The sequence below is a fragment of the Gorilla gorilla genome, chromosome 2 (genome assembly GCF_029281585.2).
Source record: "Gorilla gorilla gorilla isolate KB3781 chromosome 2, NHGRI_mGorGor1-v2.1_pri, whole genome shotgun sequence".
In the NCBI taxonomy this organism is placed as follows: Eukaryota; Metazoa; Chordata; class Mammalia; order Primates; family Hominidae; genus Gorilla; species Gorilla gorilla.
In genome coordinates, this window is record NC_086017.1 from 117,985,249 (window position 1) to 118,009,115 (window position 23,867).

Consider the following 23,867-nt stretch of genomic DNA (forward strand, 5'->3'; position numbering starts at 1 on the left):
TAATGCAGGATTGCTCCTAATGGTAACAAAATGGAAATATCTCAAATTTCCATTAATAGGAAGATTGTAAAGTAAACTATGGTGTGATCCATGCACTGGATATGCAGCAATTTTTAAAAATTAGAGAAATCTCTTTATACCAGTAGCTTTCAACTGGGAGCAGTTTTGCCCACCAGTGGACATTTGGCAATGAGTATCTGGAGACATTTTTGGTTGGCACGACTGGCAGAGGGATGAGTGCTACTGGCATCTAGTGAATGGAGGCCAGGCATGCTGCTAAACACCTTACAATGCACAGGACAGCACCCTCCCAACAAAAAATTAGCCCCAAATGTCAGTCGTGCCAAGGCTGAGAAACTTTGCCTTATACTAACATAGAAAGAACTCTCAATCATCAGGTTAAGTGGAACAAAGCCAGCCAAACAACAGTACATATAGCACTACCCCGTACCCGAAAAAGAAAATTAAAATTTTCAAACCTGCACATTATATTTATGTATGAATATTATTTTTTATCAGAAAGAATAGATACTAAAATATTAATCTCTGGGACAAAGAAAGAGTGACTATAAAGTCAGAAAGACAATGATGCTATATTTTTCTGGATAGTTTGAAATCTCCCCACCAATCACATATTAAAGTACTTTTGTGTAATTAAAAGAAGAAAATTTAAAATGCAGGAGCCTATATCCCATTCATTCTAGGAGAACTGAATTAAATTCTCACTTTCTGCCATGAGCTTTGAAACCTCTGATGTAACCATTCCCTATTCTTGTGTCTCATGATCTGAAAAGCAGGGATGGTATTAACATTTGTTTCAGTAATGGTTATAATTTAAAAGTACCGAAATTCCTTAGAATGCCATTGCTATTGTGGGCCAAATTGTTTTCCCGCTGTAATTTCATATGTTGCAATCTCAACTCCCAGTACCTCAGAAGGTAACCATATTTGGAGATGAGGTTTCTAAAGAGGTGATTAAGTTTAAACGAGGCTGTTAGGGTGGGGCCCTAATCCAATATGACTTATATCTTCCTAAGAAGTCAGACACCAGGGATGAGTGCCCACAGAAGGCCATGCACACAGTAACAAGGGGATCCTCTGCAAGCCAGGAATAGAAGCCTCGGAAGAAACAAAACCTACCCCCACCTTGATCTTGGACTTCCAGCCTCCAGAGCTCTGAGAAAATAAATGCCTGTTGTTTTGGCCATCCAGTCTGTGGGGTTTGGTATGGCAGCCCTAGCAAACTAACATATTTGCTATGTAAGAATACAGTAAAAATAAAATCATTGGTGCCTATTCTACTCTTTCCATGAGGGGTTAAACACAAGAAGCAAAAAAGTCACTGAGCTAGTTCATTTCTCAGCTGAGGAGATGAATAGAGTTAGTGAAAACAAATCCATACTTCTAGATGACAACTGTCTTGCATTCCTGTTGCTGACACTCTGAAGTTATTGACTACAATTTTTGTGACAGATCCTCCTAGCATGCTCTCTGTGGCTTCTCTTCTCTCTACCAATTACCTGCTAACACAGCCACTGGCTGTGCATCTGCACTTGCAGTCATCAAAGGAGCTGATGTCACGGCACACAACAAACCCTGGAGAGCTGGGACTGAGATGTGTGTTTGACTAAAGATTACAGGGAATTGATCACCTTTTTCTTTTTTTCCCTTTATATTTCCCATAGATAAATGGCTCCTTCTTCACAGGGAAAAATAAGAGGAAAACAGCAGTGGAGAGGAGAGACTACAAAGACCCATAGATCAGGGTCAAGAAGAGTAATAGATATACTCAAGTTTAAAGGGAAAGCCAAATGCCACTGGAACTCTGAAAGGCAACCCCTCAAATCACCCTTGCCAACCTGGGGTGACTATGTTGAAATGAAATAGCTCATGACAGGCTTAGACAGAGAGAAGGCCTGAGACAGTACCTTGAGTTCTGCAGGTCCTCAGCGTGACATGCAAGTAACCCCTCAGTGTCCTCTATCCCAGAGGGAATAGCTGAGGTTGCAGGATAGTGAGTTGGCCTGGCAGATAAGCACAGATAGAGAAGTGATGCTGAGAATGTGAGCAGAATGGCCGACTGTCAAGCTGGGGCTAAATGAGAGTCACAGCCAAACCTCAGGGATCCAGAGCATCAGTGAAAGCAGAGGTGGAGAGGGAAGACATCATCAGGAAGAGTCCAGCAATTTAGAGCCCACTGCGTTATTCATGCTGGGCACCAGATATGTCAGCGATAAAGGCAGTGAGACCAAGGTCTCTCCCCACAAACAAGCAGGACAGGACACATTGGTGATGAGGACTCAGTGGACTTGCGCCTGTTCCAGCATCCAGGCTTCTAGTTCCCACCCACCACTGTGACAACACTTAAGTCTCCTCCTGCACCTACCTGCCACCCAGGGAAGGAAGAGAGGGAGGGCAGGGCTATCACTTGTATGAAAAGAAATGGCTCTGAGAGGGAGTTTGAACTTTGAACAGCTTGAATATTTATCTAAAGAGGCTGTTTTCACCAGTAGAGACTTGACTATCTTTAATTGTCAAGTTTAAGTTTTTACCTCATTAGCACAAAAGAGATCACAATGCAAGATAAAATCAGTTAGAAAAAAATTTCAAAGCTTCTTTTATTCCCCACATGAGTTATGCTGTATATTTCTACTCCTTCTTACATTTTAGAATTTTGTTTTATAAATAAATCATAAAGGTAAAGGGCCCTCTAGCAATCTACTAGAAAGACCACTTTCTAGAACAATGATGAATGCTGCTCTCTGGCAGCAAGCACTCAGGTAAGGTGTGTGTGACCAGCATAGCTCTACGATGGAGGATGGCTGGTGTGTGCAAGAAGCAGAGCCATCCCCAGCACAGTGTGAGGGAGGAGGGGCTATGGCAGGGCACAGACACAGAAGAAAAGACTTGGATATTCACATTCAAGTAGAGCCCTTGAACCCTAGCTTCTATTAGTTTTGAGGGGTTTTGGTTTTTTGGTGGTTTTGTTTGTTTGTTTGTTTGTTTTGCTGCTCGATCAAGAGAAGTACAGAATGTATAAAAAGAGGACACATGAAAGGTTTTCATCCTTGCTTATTAAAATAACTATATATCTTTAATGCACCCTTCAATATTCTAAGGGTAACAGCATACTGCTTGATTTGCATGCTCTTGATTTCCATTTGAATATATCATTATGGCTATAAGTAGATGCAGATGCTTAAGTTAATTTTATTGTTAATGCCTCAAGGCATTTTTAGGAAAAGTGCGCAAAGCTTTTAAAAATCCAATAAATTATATAGAACCTTAATTTACTTCCTGTTATACCTTCAACTGAGGAAGGACATAAAGTGCTCGTGAATTTAGATCTTGCTTCTATCACCAATTGAATAAGTATTTGACTTACTGAAATGGACAAAACACACTCTTGGAATGTTATTTATGCGCTAACAATCCCTCATTAGTTGGATAAAGAATTATATCTTGACTAAAATTGATAAGAAGCTTATAAACTGTCCTATTAATCTACAAATAATGATAACTTGTAGGCATATATTATGTCAAGCTCATGTCAACAGAAATGAAAGTTTGTCTGGAATCATTCTGTAAAAACCTCTCTTACTCCCTCTACTCTCTAGCCACAGAATCTCGACTGCAATTGTCAGCACATATTCCAACTCAGTTACTTTTGTATAATAACCTCTGAGATGGGTGGGGATTAAATAAGTATTCTATAAAGATAAATGAAGATAAATAATGATTCTATAATCTATCATATGATTAAATATACATGATAGATTATAGAATAATAATTGCATACAGCTTAAAATTCAATTTATTCACTTGTAATTCAAATGAGACTGGCCTCACTGGGCTTCCCTCGTCTCCTCCCAAATGTGCCTTGAAGTCAGACCTGATACTGATATAGGAGCTAGAAAGAAATTATTTAGGAAGTTAGTTAGTGAGGGTAAGAGAATCCTTGGTAAGGTTTCCTTCTAATAAAAAGCAGCCCCAAAATCATTTCTTTTCTAACAAAAAGCAGCCCCAAAATCATTTCTTTTCTAACAAAAAGCAGCCTGAAAAATCAAGCTGCAAGCACAGATAAGCAAGTGAAAAGCTTCCATAGGTAAATGCTGGCAGCTGTACCAATAGGAAAACGCTACCTGGGGGCTAGGCATGTTCAGTATAGCAGCTCCACCTTCCCTTTTGTCAACCACATGTACAGTAAGGAACAGACAACATGGCGCTGGCCAGGTAGAAAACCCATCTGCATAATAAAAGATTAGGGTGGGGTGACCAGCTTCTTCGCACACTATGTAAATGCCACACCTGGTCCAACCAATCTTTGGGCCCTATGTAAATCAGACACCGCCTCCTCAAGCTCATCTATAAAACCTCATGCATTTGACCATAAAACCAGAAGACCCACTTTGGAACCCCTCTCTCTCTCTGCAGGAGAGAGAGTTATTCTCTTTTCTTTTTTTCACCTATTAAACCTCCACCTTTTTTTTTCTTTTTTTGAGTCGAAATCTTGCTCTTGTGCCCCAGGCTGGAGTGCAATGGCACAATCTTGGCTCACTGCAACCTTCACCTCTTGGGTTCAAGCGATTCTCCTGCCTCAGCCTCCCAAGTAGCTGGGATTACAGGCGCCTGCCGTCACCCCCGGCTAATTTTTGTATTTTTAGTACAGACGGGGTTTCACCATGTTGGCCAGGCTGGTCTCAAACTCCTGACCTCAGGTATCCTGCCCGCCTCAGCCTCCGAAAGTGCTGGGGTTACAGGCGTGAGCCACCGAGCCCGGCCAAACCTCCACTCTTAAACTCACTTCCTGTGTGTCCACATCCTCGATTTCCCTGCCAGGAGACAACGAACTTCAGGTATTTACCCCAGACAAGGATGCAGTTTCAATATGTCCTATCTAAACACATACACACACACACACCCCACTCCAAAAATAGAAGTCACTTTGGTTGAAGTGTCTACGTGGAAATGAAAAAGCGAGTTTTAACTACCTAGGAAGACAACAGAAATGCTCTGCTTTAAACTGCTCTTCCTTTGCCCCTAATTTCCTCTCCCACTTCAGTTGCTTAAAACTCTTCTCCACATCTGTAGCCAACTCACTGCTACCGGAACTACCTTCCCCAACCTCTCAATCCACTTTCATTAAATTAAGCAATGTAGTAGATACTTAACTTCCCCAGTTTGTATCCTCACTCACCATCCACCTCAGCAAATAAAAGTACGCCTTCAGGGTCCACCCTTCTTAGAATGCAAGGGGAGATTTTGAACAACAGATGCTTTGTTGCAGATACGGAAACTTGACCTTCACTCACCCTCAAACACACTCACCCTCTTCTGCCCACCTATAGAACAATAAAAAATTAGGGGCAAAGGAAGAGCAGTTTATTGGTATTAGTTGATTAGCACCCAGCTCTTCCCTCCTGGGGAATTAGGGAAGCCAAGGAAATGACCTAGCACTACTCTGTTTGGCCTCAGGTTTGGTTTGTCATCTAATTTTTTTTCATCCACAAACCTTGTCTGCATTTGACACCAATGATATTGTCCACAAATATCTATTGTAATGATCACTTCTTTTTTTTTTTTTTCACGGCCAAGATGCCACAGCATTTTATTACCGTCACAAAAGTCAACCAATGATATTTTAACTGAAATATACTGAATGATGATTCAACATATGAGCAAAAGAGGGATGTCTTTGGAGAAGGCACTTAAGGTAGAACATTAGAAAATCTTACCGGTTGGCTAAAACAAAAATGAGCTCTTTCAACCTGGCTGGAGGCCTGTTAGGGCTGTTCCTTCTCACTGTGGCCTGACTGAAAACCAGTGGCATTAAGAAAACGTCACATTCCCAAGTCTAGAGGTGGCCCAGTGGGGTGGTGCTGCTTTCAAAAGCCCTGTGTCCCTAAACACATCCATTCTCACAGGATCAGTTTCCCCAAGTGCTGGTTCCAGAAATAGGCTCAGAGCTAGCAGAAATCATTCAGGAAGCTTCTTGAAGGACCTCTCCTTATTTCTTAGTCTGACTTTCAGCTTGTCCGAGCTACTGCAAGCGGCTTTGGCTTCCCAAGGTCACTAGCAACTTCTACTTTTGCTAATATCCTTGGTTTTCCATCACCCTGGTTGTGACCATCTGTTAGACTAGTGGCCCCCCAATTAACTGCACCTCCACTTCACACCCTTTTCTTGAATCTGGGCTGGGCTTGTGACTTGTTTAATAAGTAGAGGCATACTCCAGCTCTCTTCTGTTTAGAAAAAATCATCATCATCGTCATCATCAATAGAGGGCAGTAGAAGGGACGCTGCAACATTTCTGGACTTAAGTCTTCAGAAGGCCTGGCCCCTTCTGCTTTTGAGCTCTTGAGAGCTCTGAACTGCATGTGAGAGGTCTAGTTACCCTGCCAGTCAGGCCACTGAAAGAGACTACACAGAGAAGGAGAGACTCAGGACTGCAGGCCGAGAGAGAACCCCAGCCAACCCAGTCTCTCCGTCAACCTGCTAACCACCTGCAGGCTGGCAGAAGAACAGCCCAGCTGAGCCCTGCTCAGATTGAAGAACAGTTGGGGGTGGGATTGTTTTAAGCCACTAAACTTTTGGGGTAAGTTTGTGACCAACATTTGACAACCAAAAACACTGGTCATTCATAGGTGCCTTTTTTCTAAGTACAAGACAATTACTCAAATGCAAAGAAAATATGGTAAATGTTTTCCCACCACAACCTTCTCAGTCAACAGCCGAACTGTAATTGGTCATCTGCTGAAAAAAAAAAAGCCACACCTCTTATCTTAATTCATAAATATCCATGATTCTTTTTCTATGACTCCTTAATGCTAATGCAAAGGTAGACCAGTAAGCTTCTGGCAGTCTCAGGCACTGGCTTAATTCTCATTTAGCCAAAAGTAGAAGCCATCAAAATGAATTATCCACTACTGGATACATGATGGTAAATGAGATTGTTCTCACTTTTCTAGGATGTTGTTACTTAATTTTCCCAAATCATTTCTTCTTACCTTGCCCCACAATGAAAAAAAAATTAAACTGGTTAAGGTTATAAAAAGAAAAAAAAAAACCAAAAACCTATAACTAGAATTTGAATCCCCATAATCTGCAAAATATAGCACACAATTTAACTGCTTCCTCAATTTAAAACAAAATTCTATAAAATATAACGTTGTCTACATTGTAGAGATGATTTCTTCTTATCTGAGGAAATGAGTAATTGGGAAGCAGGTATTGTTGAGTTAAAATACAGTGGTTTTTAAATGATTTCAAATTTTGCTTATCAAAAGGTAGTCAACCACAATGCAAGCCTTCCAAATCCAAATTCTGTCTTCACATAAACTTTATTGCGTCTGCTCTTGATCTTTTTAGGGAGAGGGTGAAAGTCCACATCTATTTCTGTGCTGAAGTTTTGGCAGGTTTTCTCATCTTAAATGTTTCTGCTGTTGCATCAGGCCCACGTTTTCATAGACTCTGGCACTCTCTTCTCTCATTTCTGCACAGGGTGGCATTGGAGTATAAGGCAGGAGGGGGCTCTGATCTCCACTCGTCTGGTCCACTAGAGAATACTTAATATTTGTATATTCGTGCCCTTTCCTCTTGCTTTTCTGCTCTTCCTCAATCCTGCGCTGTAGTGTTTCAATATGATGCTGGACCACCGTATAGATAAATCGGTACTGTGCTTCTGTCTGGACCATCTCTGACCTCTGAGACCGCACCATCTGGATGGTTTTGGGAACGTCAATTTCGCAGTCAACACCTTTCTCTCTGATGATGTCAATAAGAATATCAATCACAATGAACGTCCCTGTCTGGCCAATGCCAGCACTGCAGTGCACCACGACCAGCCCTGCATCCATGATGCTCTCCTGCTTATGGTGCACTTCGTCCAGGAAGTGCAGCATGCCCTTGGGGTCGCAGGGCACTCTGTGGTACAGCCAGGTCCACAAGTGGTATTGCCAGACCATTCTCTCCATATTCCCTTGTCCAATCTTTGAAAGTTTAAGTTTTCTTAGCTTATAGTCATGAGTGGTGCTTTCTTTGACGTTCCTAACATGCATGATGCCATATTCTTTTAGAGCATACTCATCAGGCCAGTATTTGACACATTTACTCTTTCCTCTCTCCACTTCTTTCGTTGTCATGACAATCACCTGGGAGTTTTCTTGGAACACTATCCGCCAAAAGTCGTTCACAGTGTTTTGCAGGCAGCCTTGTGTGGCAATGTAACTCTTTTTTGGGCTTCAAATTGTTGCACTTGGTTTCAAATTCAGGCACGATGATATCTGCATTGATGTAATCTGAAACAGCCTCACTGGGATCACCATTGTGTAGGACAACCCTATGATCAAAGGGCAGGATGTTTTGTTTTTATATATATATATATTTTTTTTTTTTTTGAGACGGAGTCTTGCTCAGTCGCCCAGGCTGGAGTGCAGTGGTGATCTTGGCTCACTGCAACCTCTGACTCCCGGGTTCACGCCATTCTCCTGCCTCAGCCTCCCTAGTAGCTGGGATTACAGGGGTGTGCCACCACGCCCGGCTAATTTTTGTATTTTTAGTAGAGAGGGGGTTTCACCGTGTTGGCCAGGGTGGTCTCGATCTCCTGACCTTGTGATCCGCCCACCTTGGCCTCCCAAAGTGCTGGGATTACAAGGCGTGAGCTACCATGCCCAGCCTTTATATCTATTTTTGGTTTTGTTCTCTTGCCTTCGACCCTCTTTTTGGCTGTAGAGAAGTTTGCACTCCTGTTGTTGCAGTGTCTCAAATTCTTCCCAAAAGCCTTGTCTGACTTTATCTGTGGTCTCAGCTAATTTGCTTAGTTCTCGAACTCTGCTTTCTATTTCAGCAGCATTTGTACAAGTCGTGTTAAGGGGCTGCTTGAGTTGTAGTACTGTACCCAATGTTTCCACCATAGGATTCTTCTTCTAATGTTCCACAAGATCTGTCAAAGCATCAAACCGTTCTCCTCCACCAACATCGTATTTCAGTTCCTGACAGTGAATCATGACATGAGTCACTTTAGACTTGCCGTCATTGCTCTCTCCTTTGTCATCACCGGTGCACACGGAGAGAACAAAATCTCCAGGGTGGCTCTGGCTCTCTCATACAAGAAAGCTACTATGCTTTCCTTTTTCAGTTAATAATTTCTCTCCTTCTTTCCCAGAGAGGTGTCCATGAAACCACCTTTCAGAGGTAGGATCTGCACAGTTCAGAGGATTTTTAAGCTCAATAACATCTCCATTCTTCTCTTTTAATTGCCCACGATGTTCCATGTAATACTGGACCAACTCAGCCAAAGTGGCAAACTTCTCCCCTCCATACAGGTCATAGCAATCACCAGTGTTCTGAATCTTGGTGTGGGTGACAGCTCCATTTCTTCTAACAGAAAGTGTGAAGTCTCCAGGGTTACTTTTACTAGGCCTTGCCAAAAAACTGCCATCAACTCCTCTTGTCAACAGTAGGTTTTCTGCCTCCACACCAGTGATATTTGGGTGAAACCATTTCCATGATGTCATGTTCCTCCTGCCCTCTGGCTCCGCGATGGACCTGCTCCTTGCTCAGGGTCTGCTGGGCTCAGTCACATTGGGCTGGCCCATGGGAGGCCTGCTCAGGACTGCCCGTGGGGCAGAGCCAGCCAGCCATGCACGGACCCCACTCCAGGCCTGGGGATCCTGGAGACTGTGCAGCTGCCCCCGGCCCGGCTAGCTCCTCCTCCACCCCGCAATGATCACTTCTTTATATCCATGTTTTCAGTACAATTCACAAATAATATTTGTTCCCTTTCTACAAATGGCAAAATTCAAAATTTCAACATAGTCTTTCCCAACTGCATTTCTGTGGCAGTTGTTTTCTTCCAAAACACCCTAGGAAATCTTAGCTGCAAATGCTTATTACCTAGGAAAGTTTCTCTCAGCTATGCATTATCTATATTGTGAGGCTGTGTTTTTCTTTTCTGCTGTATTACATCCCATATCCACCACAATCTGTGTCAGTGGAAAGATTTTTATTCCACTCTTGCTTTGGTAGAATTATCAGGTTGCATTCATACAGAACAAAAAATATTTTCTCTCCTTGATCAGTTAAAATCTCTATCAAATATTATAATTACTAAGATTAAATAATCAACAGAAGTAATTACCTAGGAGTTTTCCCTTTAGCTATTTCATTCACTTTTTCCTGGGATACTGAGGCCATGGAAATAACCAATATTTTTGTGGTGAAAAACAGGGAAGGCTCCTTCTATCAGTCCAAATCAATCATTCCAAATATCTAGGTTTCCTCAATTTGCCACAATGTAAAGATCCACACAAAAGCACCTAAATCATACATGTAAATATTGACATTTATCACCCCAAATATAAAATAACTGATAGAGCTCTTAGCCTAATTATCTTCTAGTTATTGACCTAAAGCTAATAGGCAGTGGTCAGAAATTCTCAAACCTGAGTATTTTGCTGGAATTTCAGAGGAACTAATAGTTTAATATGAATTCTTTTAATTTTGAAAGTTATCAATTTATGCCAAGAGTCACAATAGCTGTGGATGTCCAAACTCCTGGACCCATACTCTCAGGCACTCTTTAAAGCTGAACAGTCTTGATATGGTTTGGCTGTGTCCCCACCCAAATCTCATCTTGAACTGTAGCTCCCATAATTCCCATGTGCTGTGGGAGGGACCAGGTGGGAGATAATTAAATCATGGAGGTGGTTCCTCCATACTGTTCTTGTGGTAGTGAATAAGCCTCACAGGATCTGATGGTTTTATAAGGGGTTTCTGCTTTCACTTGGCTCTCATTCCCTCTTGCCTGCCACCATGTAAGACACGCTTTTCACCTTCCACCGTGATTGTGAAGCCTCCCCAGCCATGTGGAACTGTGAGTCTGTTACACCTCTTTTTTCTTAATTAATTACTCAATCTGGGATATGTCTTTATTAGCTGCATGAAAATGGACTAATACAACTCTACCCCTTAGTACCCAAACAAAACACGCTACCAGTCAGAGGCCCATTTGATTTTTCTGTTATTTAACCCTGTCCTAGAGATAGCTTAAATTAGTTATGTCTCTGAATACCACTCCATTTCTACAACCCCTACCCCCATGTTTTCTCACTGTCCAGTCTTTCACGTTCTTCAATCATTCAACATTTATATTTTCTTTTTACAAAGTACTTGAGGTTTTATATGACTGTCAAAATCTGTCTCTGTTTGTTTGTACTGCTATAACAAAACACTAAGATTGGGTAATTTATAAATAATAAAAATTTATTTCTCATAGTTGGATGTTGGGAAGTCCAAGATCAAGGTGCAGGTAGATTCAGTGTCTGGTGAGAGCTGTGCTCTTGCCTCCAAGATGGTGCCTGCATGTTACTGCATCTTCACATGGCAAAAGGTGGGAGGGCAAAAGGGATGAATGCTGTGTACTTACAGGGCAGAAGAGATAGAAAAAGGCCAGGCAGCTTTCTGAAGTCTCCTTTATAATGGCATTAATCCCATTCATGAGGACAGAGCCCTCCTGGCCTAATTATAATAACTCCCAAAGCCCTCACCTCTTAACACCATCACCTTGGGGTTTAAGTTCCAACATATGAATTTTGGAGGGATATATATATTTAAACCATAGCAGAATCAAATGAATTGTTTTTTTAATTTACATGCTTTTGAAATGCCTTTGAACATCATTTACAAACATGGCTCAAACAGGAGATATTCTAACAGATACTGAAGAATTTCAGTAGTTCCTGATTTGGCTACTTTTAGCTCTTAAATTATCAAGCCATACAGTTTTTCCTATCAAAGAGTTTTCCTGCCAAAACAGTGTGATTATAACTCACCCAGAATAAAGTCCTTAAGTATTAAAGGATCATTCGATTTACATAAATACAAATATGTGCTTAAGCAGAATACAGTAGCATAAAATGTGCAGCTTGTGGTGAAGTTTGAGGCTGATTTGCTGCATGAACACAGTTCTTTGTCCCAAATCTTTTCTGTTAATGTGAATGTCAATGTCAGTTTTGACTATAGAAGGGTCATTAAAGTGTACTGTATCAGCTAGTTTTGATGGGTAGACATGTCGGAACAGTAGTAACATATTCTACTCATCTGCCCAGCAGCTCTTTTCCTCAGAAGTCTTAAAGAGAGCAGGTTCATGAATAAAAATATATTCCAAAACGTTATCCTTTCCCAAGGGGATAACACACCTGGCCCAAAGAAGACTAAGAATTCTATCCATGCAGATTTGTATATATTCAAGTTTCTACAGCTAAGCACAAGCCTGTTTGGAGCTTGAAGAAATCAAATAGTAAATATTTTCTGAATTGCTTTTATTGTTTTGTGTTTCTATTAAGAATTGGCACTTGAATTAGATTAGTTAATAACATATGCTAATTTTTGTCCAGTCTGATCACACCAGCATTAATAAAACTGTAAGTCAAAGTAGATATTTTCAGGCTGTAGAACACGTTGTTTCAGTCTGTCTTCAGGTCATTTCTGCATAAGATGGCAGGTGCAATCACAGCAAACAGTCTACAATAGAAAAGAAGAACAGGAACTTGTTTTTCCTTAACAGGAAAAATCTCTTTTCTCATTTCTTCAGCTTACATAAAAATATTTTATTTCTATTTTCATAACATGTATTGCTTAATTATAAAAGCAATATCATCATCTAAGATTTAGAAAAATACAGAGGAAATATTTTTTAAAGGAAGAAATATGATCTATGGTCCCACTACTGAAATAACCAAGGTCTTTGAAGCCAGACAGACCTGCGCTGAAATTCTGACTCTGTCTCTCATGCAGTAGATGTGTGACTTTAGGGAAATTACAGTCTTCTCTGCGTTTTATTTTCCTCACGTGCAAAAATAAATTGCCACCAATTTTTATGTATTATTATTAAAGAAGCAAAACAAGCCTGATTCTTCTATGTATTAAAACCAGTTATTCTTCATTTGTATGTCTTGGCAACATAATGTAATATAATAATTCTTAGGAGAAAATGGACTCCCTAGTGCAAACCCTTATGCAACACCACTCTTTAACCCTTCAACTGTCAGTGTGGTTGATGGGAGGAGGGCAATAAATGGGGAAGACTGGCAAAAGAAGATCCTAGAAACCTTAGGCTCCAAACATTTCAGGTTCTTCTGTTCTTCAGGAGAGGATGTCCTCTTTGAAGTACCTAGTGGGAAATCACCATGACTGTAGCTCAAGTTCCATCAAAGAGACTGTTCCTTTTAGCTGGGGTAAAGCAGTTTATTTTATGGGAGCTCTAATGTGTTAAGGGACAGGTGCTCTATCCAAGGCTACAGAGGGAGCAAACCACTGTTAGGAATTTTAATGTCTAAACCCACTTGTCTAGTTTCCACTTCAAGAGACAGTCCCAACCACAGCAATTACTGCATCACCTCCGAAAAAACACACTCTTAAAATCTATTGCACTCATTACATTTGCATGTTTAATTCCTTCCAATACACAACTGACATGGCTTCAAAGTGTTTGACTGTGATTTTCAACCTCAAAATGATCTGAAAGTATTCACCCAGCAAATCACTTTCTGACAGTGTGATTTTCTGGCTTGCCCAGAACAATCTCATTGTGCTCCTGTGAGTATTAAATGTGATAAGGCCCTTAAAGTGCTTAGCCAAGAGCCTAGAGGATAGTGGGAACTGAATACATAGTAAGAACTCAATCTGTATTAGGTAGGAAGTGTCTGTACTTTAACACATTGTCTTATGCACACTCATCTATTTACAAACAAAAATTCTAGTGTATATGCAATTGGTTGGTACATTGAATATACAGGTTGGTTTTCTGGGGGTTCGTCACGGTGTTCTACTTTGTTTTTACATTAGGGAAAATGGCACAGCCCTTTAAAACATCTTTTAAAATATTTTTAAAGTCTACCTAATAATCCATAAATGGAAAGGTAACAGTTTTTTAACAGTGTCTTTATTATTTGAAGACGTGGGTAGTTTGGGATTTTTTATACAAATAAAACTATGGTGAACATTTGTTTTAAGAATAATCTTTATTTGCAAATTTATTGCTCTATCTCTGATTATTTTCTTTCAATTTCTACATTAGTATATTTAACTTGCAAGATTTTCTAAAAACCAAACATTGCTGAAGAAAAACAAAATGCAAATGGATGTAACATATTCTTTGGAAGACTATATAACTTGTTTTCTATCAACTCAATAAATTTCCAACTGAAAAATAACTATCTCAAAATTAATTTCATTTCATGGGATAAAAGACATGCTCAATTTAATAAGATGTTTGTTCAAGCAAGATGATGACTTTATATGCCACTAATTTAAATTAGAATAAACTTTATGCAACAAAACATTGCAACTGGTATTTCTGTCTGGCATCCTAGATGATGAGATATTTTGTCAATTTATTTGGAGAAAGGGTCAGGTCAAGGTAGCATTTCTCTTAAGACTGAATACTTAGTTTCTTACGCATTTATGGTATTATGCTAGCTGATAGCAGATTAAAAACTAAGCTTATAAAGTCCACAGTTGCAAGCCTGTGTCAGCAAGCAGGCTCTAGAATCCATCTGTAACTGTGCTTCTTCTCACCCATAGATCCTCCTGCTGATCTCCATCCAGATACAACAAAAATTTGTGATCCTATCTCCCATGTGACATCTCAGCCACAGCCCCACTCTAAAAAGGGAAAGAAAAGACCAATTTGCAGGCACTGCTTAGAAGAAAATGTTTTAAAAGCTTGTCAGAATTTAAATTATGTATTCTTTGAATAATGCCAAAGTCCATAATGCAACTATAAAAATAACCATTTATCCAGAAAAAAATTTAAGTTATGTCATATGTAACCTAAAGAATACTAATTTAATTTAAATGTTCGTGAATACAGGATAAAGATGATAATGCTAATGTAGTTGTTTGTCAGTTTGTGCTAAAATACAGTTACAAAAAGAAAATAACTAAATATATTCTCTGTGAAAAATAGTTCATTGTCTTCCAAGCTCTGTGAAGACAAAGGCACTTCTACTAATTTCAAAGAGGTTTTAGATTTGGTCATAAATTAGTATGAACAGAATTTTCTATTTCATTACATTATGTTTGGCAATGTGCCAAAATAATCTAGACTGAGAGATTTCATTATAAATCAAGACAGGACACCAAAAACAGAAATAGCTCACTCAAATATACATACATTAAAATACATCAATTTTCCACCAAATATTTATTGAGAACCTACTATGTGTGCCTAACAATATGGTTGACATTAAGGTTCCAGGGAGCTTAAATATATTGTAACAGTAAATTATTTCACTATTAATATCATAAATTTGAGCACTGTAGCTTGCAGTGATACATCTGTCTAATTGGATCAGTTTTAGATGAATAGCTTTCAGATAACTTTATTTTTATGTGTGTTTTAAAAATTTTTATTTAATTGACAAATAATAATTGTACATATTCATGGGATACAAAACGATATCTTGATACATACAAGGTACAGTGATCAGAAGACTTAAATAAGCATTCTTCAGTAATTTACTAGGAAACTTAATTCAGATTATGGCCTTAATGACTGAAGTTATGTTTTAGAACATCTAATCTCGGCACCTTTGTCCACCTGAGGAAACTTCCAACTATTTCAAGTCTTTGACCATGATTACAGTCAAGGAGAATTTCAAGGGGATAAATGTAAAACAAAACAAAAGGGGACTTTTGATACCATTTTTAAAAATGAACTTATCAGAAGCAATCTGTAATTTGTGAAGGCAGTGGCTAAATTTATCTAAAGAATACAAAGCAGATTAAGCAAAATTTTCCTTTTTGCAAAAATCAGGATTTTTCATTACCTGGCTTATAGTCACACATCACCAGAGTGTGGTACAGTACACAGAATATAGCAAAGAAGAAAACAAAGATGTGGCCCTTACTCTGAAGAAGTTTTCAATCTATTAAGACAGATGAAGTTGTAGAAAGGGCACAAGCTTGGAAAAGTAGCCAAAGAAGGGTCATTCAACTTTAAAGAATGGATAATATTCGCAGAGGCAAAAAGAGAAAGCTGAAAACAACCAGGTAAGAGAAATAGCATGAGAAGTATTTTAGGATGATGATGAACAAGGCAAGTTCAGGGATGCTGAGGGGACCAATCTGACTTAATAGGGGTGTGAGGGGTGAGGGCGAGGAGGGGGCACATTCGTCAAGAGATTCCTTCATTCTGGAAGGAAAAGAGGCAGAAGGGAGTAAATGAGAATTTACGGCATGTTTGAATATATATGTGTGGGAGTGGATATATGGATGGGTAATCTGAACTTAAGGCTCCTACTCCACAGACTGTCACATGAATAATGATATCCTCAATGGTATTTCAAAGCACAATATTCAAGCTCCTACTGTCATGCAATATTTTTTCCACAAAATTTGTTGAGCCACCTGAATGTTTATTAAATACTGACATGGACAAGCTTAAAACCAAACTAAACAAGTCCAGTATCTTTCTTTCAGACAGCCCACCCCATACTACCATTCTGTAATATCCCAGAATCCTAGTATCTAAGACCAACAGTCTGTGCCTCTTATCTCTGGAGGCAGAATTCAGATGTCTTACTTAAAGCTAGAAGGTGTCACAGTCCCTATCAGAAACCTGTTCATCCTATTGAGGGGCTGTCCACTGTCAGTACTACCAAAACTTGAAGTATCAGTTCACAACTGAAATCTGGACTTACCAATAATGTCATCTTTTCATCACTCTGCCCCTCATCCCATCAAAAACCTCCAACATGCAGTCAGGAGACCACCCCTCTGCCTCTATCCCAGAGCTATACTGAAACAAGGGTGTCAAATTGCACTAGAATTTTTAGGGTTTACTTAAATAGCTTCTTCTCAGGCTTCAAGCCTGCCAGTTACTTGCCTGGGTTGGGGCAGATTTTATTGACTGTCAATTTATAAACTTCAACCCACCTTACACCTTTGACCACCGGATGAGGCACAGGGCAATCCCACTCCTCAACTGTTATTTTTAACTACATTGTAACTTCAGAAGATTTGTTGACTTCCCTGAAACCAGGAATTGCCCACAATCCCATGTCTACTCTGGCAGTATCAACAATATTTAATTTCAGAGATAAGAGTTCACAGTTTTGATTTTTCCTCTCCACTTCTTCATAGCCACCAGAGGGACCTGAGCTCCTCGTGGAAAGTTACCCACTCTTTTCCACGTGCCCTTCAGTACCACATCTCAATACTTTAATTTTTAAAAACTAAATTCCACCGGGCGTGGTGACTCACACCTGTAATCCCAGCACTTTGGGAGGCCGAGGCAGGCGGATCACGAGGTCAGGAGATCAAGATCATCCTGGCTAACAAGGTGAAACTCCATCTCTATGAAAAATAAAAAAAAATTAGCTGGGCGTGGTGGTGGGCGCAGGAGAATCGCTTGAACCCAGGAGGCAGAGGTTGCAGTGGGCCAAGACCGCGCCACTGCACTCCAGCCTGGGTGACAGTGCGAGACTCCATCTCAAAAAATAATAATAATAATTAAATTAAATTCCACATTCCCAGATACTTGTCATAGATTAGGAAGAGATCATTTCAACTAGTACCTAGAAAGGAAGAGAAAAGAGAGACAGGCACAGAGACTACTGAAGTCTTAGACTGTTATTACATTGGTTCTCTTCTATCATGTTAACTGTGTTTCAACAAGTAGGTTTAAGGCTAAATGCAGCTAATTTAGTGATTATAAAAATAATCTACAATTGACTGGAGCAATAACATGGTGAATAAAAACATTTATTGTAACTTCATTAAAAACTGGCATTTATCTCTCAAGTTTTTCCAAATGGTGTTTGAATAGAAATGATATATTTTTAAGTAATTTATTCCTCAAATTTAATATGTGGATTTTTATGATGATAAAGCATTATAAAATGTTAAGTAGTTATTTGCTAATCTTCTCAGGGCTATCACATGAATAATGGTATCCTCAATGGCATTTCAAAGCACAATATTCAAGCTCCTACTGTCATTCAATAATGTCACTTCTCAGGCTGTGACAAATTAAGAAATAGGATGCAAATATGTTTTCCAAGATTAAAACAAAAGAATGCAATTGAAAGAGTGTAGGAAAACTGGCATGTCTTCATGTCTTAAACAGAATCATAATACTGTCTGCTCAAAATCCAAAATAAAGATAAAAATGGAAATTTAGAATGGTACACTAAGATATTCAATATAAGTTGAATGTAACAGCCTACAACTCACCAAGACTTCACCAATTCTACGACATCTAAACATCTAAGCTTAATATCAAAATAGCAAGTGACTTAATATTCAGAAAGGAACAGGAACATTTAGGCCACTTTAGTCCCTTCAGTACAAACTGAATACAGCTGTGGATAAAGAGTCTGAATTGTTTCCAGTTCCTGAGAACACATTAGGCCACTTAATACAACATCCTGGTATATTATTTGCTTTTTTTGTTAGCCAAACAAGATAGACTGATTGATTGAGTCACTCACAGGTATTCATTCCTTCAACAAATATTTATTAAAGGATTATCATGTCAGACACCAGGCTAGAGGATTTTCCCACATCACTTAATTGAAATTCAACAAGTATTCTGTTATAATGAGGATTAAATGAGTTAATATTTGTACAGTGTTTAAAACAGTGTGTGGCACATAGTAAGTGCTATATGAATGTTTGTTAAATAAATTATGTTGAAGAGTCGGTTGTAATATGATCTTTGTATAAGATTTTGATTGTTCTATTTCTTGTCTCTTAAAAGTTTCTTTCTTTTTTTTTGGAGACTAAGTCTCGTTCTGTTGCCCAGATTGGAGTGCAGTGGCACAATCTCAGCTCACTGCAAGCTCCGCCTCCCAGGTTCACTCAATTCTCCTGCCTCAGCCTCCTGAGTAGCTGGTACCACAGGCGCCCGCCACCACGCCCGGTTAATTTGCGTGTGTGTGTGTGTGTGTGTGTTTAGTAGAGATGGGGTATCACCGTGTTAGCCAGCATGGTCTTGATCTCCTGACCTCGTGATCTGCCCGCCTTGGCCCCCCAAAGTGCTCGGATTACAGGCGCGAGCCACCGCTCCCTGCCAAAGGTTTCTATAGGCACAAAAGAACAGCAGGGTCCTAAGATACCAGCCAGGAAGCTAGGCACAGGAAACAACTAAGTCAATATATGCCCATATAAAAATCACCTGATGGTAAATTTCTCTGGAAAAATTCTATAGGACTGACATAATAGTTTTTATATCACTTTTAAAATTTTTTTTATTTTTTTTGAGACAGAGTCTAGTTCTCTCACCCAGGCTGGAATGCAGTAGTATGATCTTGGCTCACTGCAACCTCCACCTCCTGGGTTCAAGCAGTTCTGGTGCCTCAGCCTCCCAAGTAGCTGGGATTACAGACAAACACAACCACGCCCGGCTAATTTTTTGTATTTTAGTAGAGACTGGGTTTCACCATTTTGCCCAGGCTGGTCTTGAACTCCTGAGCTCAGACAATCCACCCACCTCGGCCTCCCAAAGTGCTAGAATTCCAGGCACGAGCCACCCTGCCTGACCTAAAATATTTATTTAGCATGTACTTATGAAGTAGTATACACCAGGTTCTATTCTAACTGCTTTACATATAATAACTCATCTAATTCTCAGGCTAACTCTATGATACTACCATTACTCCACTTTATGGATGAGGAAACTGAGGCACACAGAAGCTCAGTAACTTGCCAAAGTCATATACATAATAAGTGGTAGGGCCTACATTCCTACCCAAGTACCCAAGTAGTCTGGCTCCGGAGCTCAAGTTCGTAAACACTAAGTAAACAGGTCGGCATATGAAGGGGTCAGCATTTATAAGAACCCTCACAGCCTCTGTCTCCCTGAGTCAGCATTGTTCTGTGTGCATCAATTTACTTGTCGTGTAACCCCATGATCACAGATTTTACTTTATGAAAAGAGATGGTCAAAGGACACTTTTGAAATATTCCTAAACCATACAAAAAGTCTAAAAGGAAAACTGAGGTGACAGATTATAGTTCAGGACTTAAATCAGTTTCAAATTTGACATGATCATAATTAATCACTTTTGTGTTCACACGTATTTTGCAAGAAGACTTAGAATCCATCATGTATTGACAAAGAATGAACTAAGCGTACCTAGACCCTCCTCAATTGAATAGAGGACATTCCAACTCCTTCGCCCTGGCCCCTGCCCACTGCCCTAAATTAATTCACTATAAATAAGGACATCTAAGCAAACTACAGATCACAAGGAGTAGTAACTACCAACAAACATGAAACACTACTTTTCCATACTAGATAAATTGCAACAATTGTGGTAGAATAGCTTTGAAAGTTGTATTGAATTCAGAAATCTGGCTTTAGGAAGTACAGCAGAGGAAGCCAACTTTTCTGAAATAACCAATAATGCAGAAACACTTTAAATGGTATTGAATGCTCCCCAGTTTCCTGAAGACCAAATAGATATTTCAGCAATTTATCAAGAACAATTAATCCTAGAAAACTGCCAATAATTCCTCTGTCTCAGAACGACCCATCTCTGCATTCTCGCCTTCCAAGAGCATGGCAGAGTTTGTTTCTCAGTTCTTCCCACAATTCAACTCTGATAAGTGAAATAAGGAAGGAGCTAAAAAGAGTGAAGAAATTTTTCTAAAATGTTTACAACCACAGAACCTGCCAACTGCTGCTTCCCCATTAGCTGAGTATGTTTTGGGCCACTGAAGCTCGGGTGTCAGCTCCTGGCTTGACGACGATTCCATAAACAAAGAGACTTCAATATGTTTTATGCCCAAAATGCTCAAAACAGACACAGAGGCTCACAGGCCTGATGCCTGAGCCTCCCGCAAATGCTCAGCCAAACCACTCTATCAATCACGATTATTTGGTGCCCCCCTCTGGCCTTACTGCAGCAATTTCATTTAGCTTTCCTAAGAAACTGAAAAGAATTCTGAACGAAAGTCCAGGGTGCAATCACAAAAATCTGCCTGCAAGAGAAACCTAGTTTTGTCTGCACTTATAATAATTATTCCAATTCTCAAAGGCAGAGGAAAATTTGGCAGGGCTGACTGCATGTTAAAAGCATGGTGATAAGAATGTTATATCACCATAATGTTCTTAAGGTGATATAATTTTGCTTTATGTATTTTTAAACATCCCCCAAGGAGATAGAGAGCTCTATCAGTTCCTCACAGTTAAGATAACTAGGCTACCTGGGCTCTGCTCAGAAGAATAAGTCAATTTACTCTGGAGAAATAATTCTGTGAAACTCAGACAGAGTTAGAACATCATGCAGTTGAAAACTGTTTCAAAAACTCAGGCTAAACAATATTACTTATTAAGGTCATATAATACATATACGAGTTATTCACTAGCTCTTACCCAAGTTCCCTGGGTAAGCAAACTACAGAGACAAGAGTTTGTGTCCAGTTCCAGAGAGCTTCCAGGCTCCCAAAATGAGTTTTGTCTCCAAATCCAAGGCCTCCTTCAGTGTGCACTTCCCCCTCACTGGCTCCCCCGACCCCCTACCCCCCAACCCCCACCGGGACTGAGGTGACCATGCTCCTTCTGTTGGGTCAACATTGTCTGATCTGTTTTGGGGACAGCACATACAAGACTTTCCAGCCATGTTATGAAAGGGCTAGGCAAGGGGACGAGGCACCTCACACCCACATTACTGAGAGCGAGTGGAGTAGTACAAGTGGCAGAGATAGGCCCTATGGGGTTTCCAGAGCAGCTCTGAGGGTGCCAGATCCTAACAGGGCAAGATGACAAGGGGAAGTCAAGCTGTGAAGGCAAGAGGGAGAGGAGCCAAGGAGGTTCCTGTGGGTCAGAGGAAAGTGACTGTGGAGGAAGTCTTTGTCCAGGGCTTTGGGTGTTGGCGTCAGCTCCTCACGCAGCAGGTATAAGACAGACGGAAGGCACATAGGAACATTCGTAACTCTTCTAACTCTTCTAACATCCCTAACTCTTCCTTTCTTGCCCCTTTCTTCAGAGTTTGGAAACTCAGAGACCTCCAGGATTGGAACATGCAACTGATTCTTATTTGAAAGTGGTGAAAAACAAAACTGAAAAAGTCGGTGAGGAAAAAAGATCAACTAAAATTCAGCTTTGGGATAAGGACGAATTTAGCACCTTTTCTGGAAATCTCTGAAGCAATTACATTTGTACCCAGTAAATATTCTCATTTGGAAAAAAACTGCTCAAGAAAGAGAGTAATAAAAATAACCACAGTGAGGGCTCTCATTAATACTGGATCTTATGGAAACCAATTGTTCAGTCCCTCAACAAAAGGCCAGATGGGCAGGAAGCTAAATATACACCATGCACTAAACATTATGAGTATCATAGTTTACAAGTCAAAGGGGGCTCTATTGAAGATAGTTCTATTTTTCCTCTATATTATCTGCTAGACAATACCTGATAACATTATCCCAGTAAATGACAACTTGATAAATAGTAATTTCCAATGGTGAACAGAGGTGACATTTCCTCGTTACAAAAATATTTTCTTTGGCAGACGAGATTAACTGAATAAGAAATCCACTGACACTGAAATCACAGAGCCAAATTCCCTATCACAGCACTTATCACATTGTGTTAGCGTTGTTTGTTAAATATCTTTACTTACTTTCCTATACGCTATAATATTTGCTTTTTTCTCCCTAGTGCTTTTCAAGGGGCTTGACATACAACAGGCACTCAAATAATGTTTTTTTAAAATTTCAATTGAATGTCCCTTTTAAGGGCATTTACTCACTGATTTAATAAGGGAACAATAGCCTGAAAGTACAAGTTCTGATCTTTCACAGGTAGGTAAATTTTTTAAATGAATGAGGGTCTGATATGAAAAATACTGAGGAATTTTACATCAAATGTTTTAGCACTGTTTCATAAGAAGATAGGAATTCTGGCTCAAGTGGGTGGTTATCAGTTTCTAATCAGTGATCCTATTTTAGCACCCTCAAAGAGGAACAAAATAAATTACCTTCTATTTGTGAAATGAAAAAGTAAAAATGTAAAGCAATTTAAACTGAGAATACCTATATAAAGGAAAAAAATTGTGAGTCTCAATCTTAGGTTTTAAAAAGGATTTCAAAACAGCTTTCCAATACTTCTAAGACTCCCATGAAAAAGATGAGATTAGAATATGAAGTAACAATTTCCTCCAAAGTATACACATGAAAGTTGGCACAGAAACACCATTTATTTGGGCAATGACTGAAACAGTTGGCCCATTTAATCAGACAAGTGGTTTGAGTTCATCTTGTTTCCACCTGCACAGAAGTACAGCACAACAGGACAGACAAGCCCCCAGCAGGGAGGTCGAAAGAATGCTTTATCCTATCTGATTCAGTGATCCTCTTCTGACGTTATGTCCATACTGAAGGGGATAATAATGCATCAGATGATTTCAGGTAACTTATCTCCTCCCCTCCTTCTTACCTAGCAAGTAACATAACTCACCTGTCTCACATGCAGAAGAGAAGCACAGCCTTGAATCACAAGTAGGTCTGGGAGCAGCCCTAGCAATGCCTCTTGGGGCAAGCTTGTCCCATTCAATAAGCACATCTTTCCAAAAGACCAACAGCCCCTCAATGCAGAGACCAGAAATTCCAATAGCATTCTCCTATCTAAGACATATGCCTACAGGAGCACAGATATTTTTAGGAATAATAACAACTATAAAATCATGTTTGATTTGATTCTATTTTTTGGCTTCCTGCATACATATTTGGTATGATCCTTGTACCAAATCAACCATTGTACCATCTGTAGCAGAAAAAGACATATGCAAGACTGAGGACTTCCTTATCCCACTGCCCTCCCTACGCTAAAATTAATAAGAAGAGAAGAAACGTTAAGT

At 39.7% G+C, this 23,867-nt stretch overlaps 1 long non-coding RNA gene and 1 pseudogene across 1 annotated transcript; both read right to left on the reverse strand.

Moving 5' to 3' along the window:
* Positions 1-7,179: 7,179 nt before the first annotated feature.
* Positions 7,180-9,698, reverse strand: LOC101128428 (tyrosine-protein phosphatase non-receptor type 11-like; annotated as a pseudogene).
* A 2,605-nt stretch (positions 9,699-12,303) lies between these two features.
* Positions 12,304-17,405, reverse strand: LOC101128786 (uncharacterized). Its single transcript, XR_010132894.1, has 2 exons — positions 17,268-17,405; positions 12,304-12,522 (listed from the first exon to the last, which is right to left on the reverse strand). It is a non-coding gene; the product is annotated as an uncharacterized lncRNA (long non-coding RNA).
* Positions 17,406-23,867: the final 6,462 nt, after the last annotated feature.